This window comes from Micromys minutus (assembly GCF_963924665.1).
Source record: "Micromys minutus genome assembly, chromosome: 3".
NCBI classification, from domain to species: Eukaryota; Metazoa; Chordata; class Mammalia; order Rodentia; family Muridae; genus Micromys; species Micromys minutus.
This window is the reverse complement of record NC_137972.1, coordinates 658,314-667,750: the sequence shown is the minus strand read 5'-3', so window position 1 is coordinate 667,750 and position 9,437 is coordinate 658,314.

The window sequence follows — 9,437 nt, the reverse complement described above, 5'->3', positions numbered from 1 at the left end:
TCCGGGGTTTTTGTTTGTTTGTTTGTTTGTTTTGTTTTCTTTGTGGTTTTGATGACTCGTTTAATAAAGTCCCATTTTGACGTGGTCCATTCACTAATTCCCACTTGTCCCTCTCAAACATGACCCAACCCATAACTGGGTTGTTTAGCTTTGCTCACTTGGACTGAAGTTCTCAAGCCTCTGTGAATTTCATGGTGGTAATTACCGTGGGAATGGTGCCACTTTCTGAAAACACACAAATCCTCCAGCCGTGAAGAGCTGAAAAACCACTTGGGGGGGGGGGAGAAAGTGGAAGCTAAATACACACCATTCCTTGTGGAATATACGATAATCTAACATCTGAATGTTTCTAAAGAAAATTTAAAAGGGGGGCGTTTCTAGAAAAAAGGGAGTAATCTAGAGAAAACAAAGGGAGGTTCCGGAGAATGAGGGGGGAGGAAGAAGGAAGAAGACCCTGAAGTAACTTTTCAGATGAAAAAGTAAGAAATTAAAGTATAATTGTGATACTCAAATTCAATAACCCATAACACCTGGTTTAGTGATTCTGGGTGGATAGGTAGGGAAAAGAATGGTTTTCCCCCAGAACTTCTTGATACTGGTCCCTTGCTGCAAAGTGTGGAAATCAACTGGAAAAAAACTGACAAGATTCACTGCTTTTGCTGTAGGGCCAACTATGTAGATTCAAATATTTCTGAAATACTACTTTAATTCAATAGCTAATTCCTAAAACATGGTATAAACCAAATTGTAAAGACCTCAACTTTTTTTATAGTTCAGCAACACTATTCTTCTAAAGGAATGGAATAATCAACATGACAACTCTTATTAAAATACAACTCTTTTTTAAAAGATTTATTTATTTTATGTGAGTACATTGTAGCTGTTTTCAAAAAGATCAGAGGAGGGCATCTGATCCAATTACAGATGTGAGCCACCATGTGGTTGCTGGGATTTGAACTCAGGACCTCTGGAAAAGCAGTCAGTGCTCTTAACAGTGGAGCCATCTCTCCAGCCCTAAAATACAACTCTTAATGCAAAGTTTTTCTCTTGCTCTTGCACCCTTGCTCTCTCTCTTGCTCCCCCCCTTACCCCTTCTTTTTCCGTTCCCTTCCCCCCTCTCTCTCCACGAGCTCATGGCCAGGCTCTACTCCTCTATTCCTCTCCTCCCTTTCTGCATCCACTACCCTCTTAATTCCCCCATGACTTGAATAAACTCTATTCTGTACTTTAAAAAAAAAAGAAAAGAAAAGATTTTTCTCTTGTGTTTGTATTCAGCCACCTAAAACAAAGCCTGTCACATGATGGATTCTTAGTAACTGCTTGTAAAATATATTTGAATTTTTTAAAATTTACTATTTGTTTCAAGTTAAAAAAAAAAAAAAAACTAAGTTTTTGCATGTGACCTAAAAGGAGTTTGGGAGTTATAGTGAACTTTAGTTGCCATCTTTGTTCTTAGCTGATAAAACCTGACAGCTTTAAGAATTGTTTCCAGCCTGACTCTTTGGAGGCTGGAACTCTGAGTTCTAGGCAAGCCTGATCTACAGAGTGAGTTCCAGCACAGCTAAGAATACCCTGTCTTAAAAAAAACAAAACTTTCCAAACTTGCATTGGCAATGAATGGCACTAAGCATACATTTCTACTTTGTTCTGTGTGTGTGTGTGTGTGTGTGTGTGTGTGTGTGTGTGTGTGTGTGTGTATTTGAATATGGAGATTAGTTTTTCTCCTTTGACCTTGTCTGTAACCCAAGAGGTAGAATTCTGGTTATTAGGTTGGTCAGAAGCATTTTTATACAGTGAGCCGTCTCTCTTGAAGAAATGTTAGAATTCATGAGTTTTGACTGAGTCACTAAAACTAGTTTTAAATTATCAAATACCTTGAAAGTATAAAAATTTGTAAATATCAGAGACTGGAGAGACTGCTCAATATATAAGAGCACCCACTGCTCTTCTGGAAGACCCAAGATCAATTCCAGCACCACATGGTAACTCACAACTCCACTTCCAGGGGATCTGACATGCTTTTCCGGCTTCTCTGGGCACCAGGCATGAACAGCATGCATAGACATACATACAGGCAAAATACCATGTACACAAAATAAAAATATTTTTTAAAATTTGCGAGTATAATATTTTTAAAATTTCTGTTACTTGAAAGAAATACATCTGCCAGGTGTGGTAGTACAGGCCTTTAATCCCAGCACTCAGGATTCAAGGGAATCTCATTGAGTTCCAGGCCAGGCCGCTCTAAAAAAGAACCTGAAAGCTCCAGAGCTTCGTCTACTCTCAAAGTAGAGATCAAGAAGTAATTGGGCCTCTTGTTCTCTTGTCCTCTCCTGCTCTTGCTCTCCCCCTTTATCCCTCCTCTCTCTCCACATGCTCATGGCCAGCCTCTGCTTCTCTACTCTTCTGCCCCTCTCTCTCTCTCTGCCCCTATTACCCTCTTAACCCTCCTCCCCATGCCCTGAATAAACTCTATTCTGTACTAAAAAAAAAAAAAAAAAAAAAAAAAAAAAGTAATTGAAGTGGTTTTCATAGGAAAAATAGGAATAAAATTCTTAAGAGAATTTCTTAGATATTTTTCAAAGACTCCCTGCTATCACGTGAATATCCAGGTATACATTTATGGGCTTCCTTTAAAATACTGTTACCTAAACACCCTAAGTAGATTTTTAATCATGAAGAAAGGAAGAAATAATTTATGATTATTTGTGATTATGACTGAATAGCACCATGCAAGGGAAATACCTGAGTATCTTTAATGGCTACAGTGTCATGCTGAACTTACAATGAGTTCTCAAGAATTTTGTTGTTGTTGTTAACTACCCAGATGGTCTGGTTAGGCCAGTTACTTTGATTATGATGTACTATCCTTGCTATTACATAGTCTTAAATATATGAGTATTTGTGTTTGTTTAGCAGACATTTAATGAGCATAATTATGGACCAGATAGTGAAATCATTTCACAACTAGATGGTTCAGGCTGCTCAATCCTTCTAATTTGTTTCCATATAGTTCTGTTAGTTTTTCTTTTATGCTCTATTCTTTCTTATTCAATTATCAATAACTTTAAGTTTTTTAGTAGTCTTGAAATTCAAGTTATATAAACAGTTAAAAAGATCAAATTTTTGCCTGATTGTGAAGGTTATTATTTGTTAACTTAGAAGTATCTATAATGACAATTCCAACCAATGATTGCTCTCTGACAGCTTTCTTTTGGATTGTATTCTTTAGTCTTTCTTTGTTTTGTTTGTTTGTTTGCTTTTTGAGACACTGTTCCTCTGTGTAAGAGAGAATGGTTGTCTAGAAAAATCAAGAACTTCCAAATAAGTAGTAGTTGCATTTATGTTCTCCTACTCCCATCCTTTAACGCTGTAGTTACTGATGTGCACCACTTAATACACTTTTTTTTAAAGATTTATTTATTTTATTTCATATATAAGTACACTGTTGCTCTCTTAAGACACACCGGAAGAGGGTATCAGATTCTGTTACAGAAGGTTGTGAGCCACCATGTGGTTGCTGGGATTTGAACTCAGGACCTCTGGAAGAGCAGTCAGTGCTCTTAACTGCTGAGCCATCTCTCCAGCCCCCTTAATACAACTTTTACGTGAGTATCAGGGGTCTGAACTCAGCCCCTCATGCCTGCAGTCATCTCCCCAATCCCCTGGTTTAACATTTAAATAATGGCATAAATAAACTTTTAAAGTAAATTTTAATAAATGTACACATGCATTTCAATGAGTGGAAAAATGTAACTCGGTCTCAAGTGTTATGTCATAATAGCACAAAATAAACTTAAGAAGCCAGTATGGTGATTCTTGTCTGTAATCTACCATCTCTGGAGGTTGAGACATGAAGATCACAGGTTCAAGAGGCCACCCTGGGCAAGTAACTCTCTGTCTGAAACCTAAAAAGAGTTGAGTGAAGCTGGTTGGCGGTGTATCTCAGTAGTTGAATGCATAGATTCAATTTCCTGTGCTGAGAGAGAGAGAATAGAATTCATCATCAGTGAGTAACTATAAGATGAAAGAAAGACTTTTTTTTAACCTCACACAAAACAATCATACTATTTTGCTACTTGTTTAAGTTATTATGATGTGCAAATAGCAAGGAATCAGAGCAAGTCAAATGGTTTTGCACTATTAGGTACAGCATTGTTTACATCATATGAAACGCCTGGGTTCTCCCCAAACCACCCACTGCTATCAAGTAAAGAGAATACTTTAGAGTTGGCACAGTGATACACACTTGACGTTCCAGAGCTTTAGAGGCTGAGACAGATGGATCTCTGTGAGTTTAAAGCCAGCCTGGTCTACAAAGCAAGTTTCAGCCAGCCAAAACTACACAGTGAGATCCTATCTCAAAAAATAAGATAGCAGGCACAGGCAGTGGAGAGAAACTGCTTACTGGCTTGCTTCATAGAGCCTGCTTTCTTATAGACCCAAGGACCAACAGCCCAAGGATGCCTCCACCACAATGGTCTGGGCCCTCTCCCACGGATCACAAATTGCAAAACAATGTGTTACAACTGGATCTCCTCATCTCTTCAACCAAAGCTCCTTCCTCTCCAATGATCCTAGTTTATGTCACCTTGACACAAAATCAGCCGGTACAGGTGGCATTTATTCTGTACTCTGAATGTTGTTGATCACTATTTATTTGTTTGTTTGTTTGTTTGTTTATAGGCAGGGTTTCTCTATGTAGCCCTGACTGTCCTGGAACTCACTTGGTAAACCAGGCTGGCCTCAAACTTAGAGATCCACCTCCCAAGTGCTGGGACTCACTGCTCAGCTACTCTTTGAATACTCTTTTTATAAACTGTTTTATATGTTTAAAGATTATTTTTCCATTTATTGTTAAAATACGTGCTTATGTACGTCTCTGAGTAAGTATGTATGTATGTTTGAATGCAGCTGCCTACAGAGACCAGGAGAAAGAATTAGATGCTCTGGATCTGGAGTTACAGAGGGTTAAGATCCACCCAACACTAGTGCTGAGAAACAGACTGTTCCTTTTTAGGAGTGGTTCATGGTCTTAACCACAGGACCATCTCTCCAGCCCTATAAAATATGTATTTAGTGTTTATGGATCAGTACCTTTCTCTACACTGAGCCTGTGGATTAGCTTTGCTCATTGTGTGTCCGTAGGCTTTATCTCACCAGGGACCATCTATAAGAGTCTTCCTCGATTACATATAAACTAAGACTAGATAGTATTACTCCAATCAAATAAGAAAGAGTAAAAAGCATTACCCGATTTTTTTTTTTTTTGTCAAAGTATGCAAGCTTTATTTTCTGTTGTGGCTTGTTGCAGGAAATTTTTTAAAAGGTGAGATATTAGGACAATCCACAACACAGGCCTATTTCCCTAGAGCAGGGTTTGGGAAAGAAATATGCAGCACGAGAGAAGAGAGGGTTTATATTAACCCCCAGACTGCAAGCCTAAGGGTTTTCAAGGATTTTTTGGGTTACACAGGAACTTGGTGGAACAAATCAAAATTATTTAGCAAAACATCCTTTCCTATTAGGGTGGAGGTTAGGATAAAGGGTGTCAAAAAATAATCATTCCAGAAAATAAGTCAAGACATGGTCAAACCCAAGTTCTACGGAAAATGGGAATGAACTTGTTTTGACCATCTAATAAGATGGCTTTTACTCTTAAGATGGAGTCGGTTAGGGAGCTCCTTCAAGGTCTCCCATGCTCAGTGCTCAGTTGGTGGGTGAGTGGGAAACTATCTCCTTCTCCTTCTTTGTAAATTCATTCCACTCTGCCTGACTGAGGAGGGCAGGAAAAATGTTTTTCTCCTCTGTATTCTTTTTTTTTTTTTTAACACTGTCAATACCTCTTAAGCTACGTATGAATTTTTACTTTATATTTCAGGTATGTGTTAGAGCCCAGGATCTGGATGAGGGTGAGAGCTGACACAGTTTTGGTCTCTGGAGAACAAGAAGATCACATGTGACCTTATCCTAAAGATTTAGGGCTTCCCGTGCCCCAAAGATAAAGGAGTGTCCCTCAACACAGCCAGTTTCATCTTGGAATTTATACACCCACTACCACAGCAGAAGCTGCATCCCTTGCTTTCCTCACTATTGTGACAAGTACCTGATTAAAAAAAAAAAAACCCTTAAGGACCAGGCATGATGACTCATACCTTTAAGTGCTTGGGAGGCAAAGGCAGGGTCTTTCTCTATCTATCTATCTATCTATCTATCTATCTCGTCTTGGACCCCAGTCTACAGAATAGTGCTCTTCACAGATAGGGCTCTCGCTGAAGTATCCAGAGATTTGTCTCCCAGGTTCTGGATTCTGTCAAATTGATGTTCAGTGTCAACCACCACAGATGTCTAAGAAACATCTGTTAAATGATGTGTTACCATCAACTGTTTTTGAAAACCCAGTTGATAAAAGAATGTAAACTTGGATGGGACTGAAGAGATGACTCAGTGGTTAAGAGCACTGACTAATTTTCCAGAGGTCCTGGGATCTGATGCCCTCTTCTGATGTGTCTCAAGACAGCTATAGTGTATTCATATATATATGTGTGTGTGTGTGTGTGTGTGTGTGTGTGTGTGTTTGTATATATAATAAATAATTCAAAAAATGTACACTTGGGGCAGGAAGGATGACTTAGCAGTTATCACTACTTTAAAGTTCTTACAGAGGATCCAGACTTGCCTGCACCCACACAGTGCCTCAGAACTCTTTGCAACTCCAGTTCCAGAGGATCTAAGACCTTCTTCTGGCCTCCCTGAACATCAGCCACACAAGTGGCTCATGTTTGTGTGGGGGCACAGTAAAGAACTTGCCAATGTGACTGTTCCATGATATGATTAAGGAAAAGGTGTTTGTTGTAGGTAAAAGAGAGAGGCATTTGGGCTGAGAAATTGGCTCAGCAGTTAAGAGCACTGACTGCTCTTCCAGGGGTCCTGAGTTTAATTTCCAGCACCACATGGTGGCTCACAACCATCTGTAATGGGATCTGATGCCCTCTTTTGGTGTGTCTGAAGAAAGCTATAGTGTACTGACATATACTAAATAAATAAAATCTTGAGAGAGAGGGGCATTTGGAGAGAAAAGGCAGTGCTAGGGAGCAGGAGAGAGCATAGAGGGAGAAGAACAGAAGCCACAGAAAGAAGATAGAGGACAGTGAGAATGGCTAGAGATCAAGAGACAGAGAAACAGACTGAATATGGCCAGCAGGGTGATCAGTGAGAGAAGGAAGGACAATAGCAGGGGCCTGGGTGGGGGGGGGGGACTCTTGGAAAAGAGTATGTGGGAGGAGAGAACCCTGAAGAAATGAGAAGGTCCAGGATGCCAGGGTAAGAGCTTTGAAATTTCTGTAGGGACTGAGGGAGCCTAGAGGCCAGCACAGGCTTTGATTTGCAGCCACCGGTACACATCAGTGGAGAGCCATATGTCTACCCAGTGTCACAAGTTCCTGAGGAATGTTAGCTTTTATCTAACCACTACACATCCCCTATAGTCCAGGTTGAGCTGGGCCTAGACTCAATTTTGGACAGAGTCGGTAACCTGCCCTTTTTGGGAGAGGGAGGTGTTGACTAGTTTTTTTTGTTTTTGTTTTGGTTTTTTGGTTTTTTTTTTTTTTTTTTTTTTTTTTTTTTTTTTTTTTTTTTTGTCAGCTTGACACAAGCTAGAGTCATTTATGGGGGGGGGGGGGACCTTAATTAAGAAAATGCCTCCTGGGCTGGAGAGATGGCTCAGTGGTTAAGAGCACTGACTGCTCTTTCAGAGATCCTGAGTTCAAATCCCAGCAACCACATGATGGCTCATAGCCATCTATCATAGGATCTGAATAGGATCTGATGTCCTCTTCTGGTGTGTCTGAAGACAGCTTTAGTGTATTCTATAAATAAAATAATTAAATCTTTTTCAAAGAAAGAAAGAAAAAAGAATGCTTCCATAAGACTGAGCTGTAGACAAGCCTGCAGGATAATTTCTTAATTAGTGATTGCTGGGGAGGGGACAGCCCATTGTGAGCTGTGCCACCCCTGGGTTTGCTAGTCCTAAAGTTCATATGAAAGCAGTCTGAGCAGGCCAGGATTAGCCTGTAAACAGCACTCCTCCATGGCCTTTGTTATCAGCTCCTGACTCCAGATTTCTGCTCTATTTGAGTTCCTGTACTGACTTCCTTCATCGATGGTGTTATGGAATGGTAAGATAAAGAAACCCTTTCGTTTCCTGAGCTGCTTTGGTCATGGTGTTTCATTACATCAACAGTAACGCTAAGATGGAGGTGGGGGTGGAGTGTTTTGCCCTTTGGACTTGACAGTCTACAAACATGCATGTGGGCAAAACAACCATAAACATAATTTTTTTTTTTTTTAAAAAGAGAGAGATAAAGAATGTAAACTTATATAGCTACTGCAGAAATCAGCAAGAAGTTTCTTTAAAAAGCTGAAAATGTTAAGATTGCTTGCTCCCAAGCCTGGCAGTCTGGGTTTGACCTTCAGGATCCACACGGTGGAAGCAGAGAACTAAGTTCTCTACAAGTTGTCCTCTGACCTCCACAGACATACCGTGATGAATACACACACACACACACACACACCTGAGGTCTTGAAGGCATACCTGCACCCACCATGTTCACTGCTAAACTGTTCACCATAGCCAGAAAATTGGAACCAGCCCAACAGATGAATACAGAAAGAAACAGTGGTGAAGACACACAATGGAATTTTTCTTAGAAGTATTTACTTTTCTTATATGTGTGTTATATGTGTATGAGTTGGAACATGCCGTACCATGCATGTGGAAGTAAGCAGATAACTACCAGGACTGAAGTTTCTCCTATCATGTAGGGTCCAGGGATCAAACTCAACTCATAAGGCTGGTGACAAGTGCCTTTATCTGCGTAAATACATGCAAAGTTTAAAAAAAAGAAAGAAAACTCCGTAAAATTTTTTTCTTTAGATTTATTTATTTATTATATGTAAGTACACTGTAGCTGTCTTCAGACACACCAGAAGAGGGCATCAGATCCCATTACAGATGGTTGTGAGCCACCATGTGGTTGCTGGGAATTGAACTCAGGACCTCTGGAAGAACAACCAGTGCTCTTAACCACTGAGCCATCTCTCCAGCCCAAAATAAAACTTTTTAATTGTGTGTTTTCTCATGCATACATGTGAATATGTGTGTGAGAGTGTGTGTATGTGAGTGTGCTTGTGTGTGTGTGTGTGTGTGTGCAAAGAAAGAAATGTTAAGTGAGGAAAGATAAGGTAATAGGAGACACATGAAAAGAGAACAGAAAGTCAGATTATCTAGGAGGAAGGTTCAACTTAGGGATAAAAATGGCATATTAAAAAAAAACCCATCATTTTGTAAGCTAACCTACATTTTGATCTGGGAAATTCATAAGCCCAAATGTGGAGCCAGCATTGCTTTTCTTAGAAGGTGAGCCCACATAGGTGAG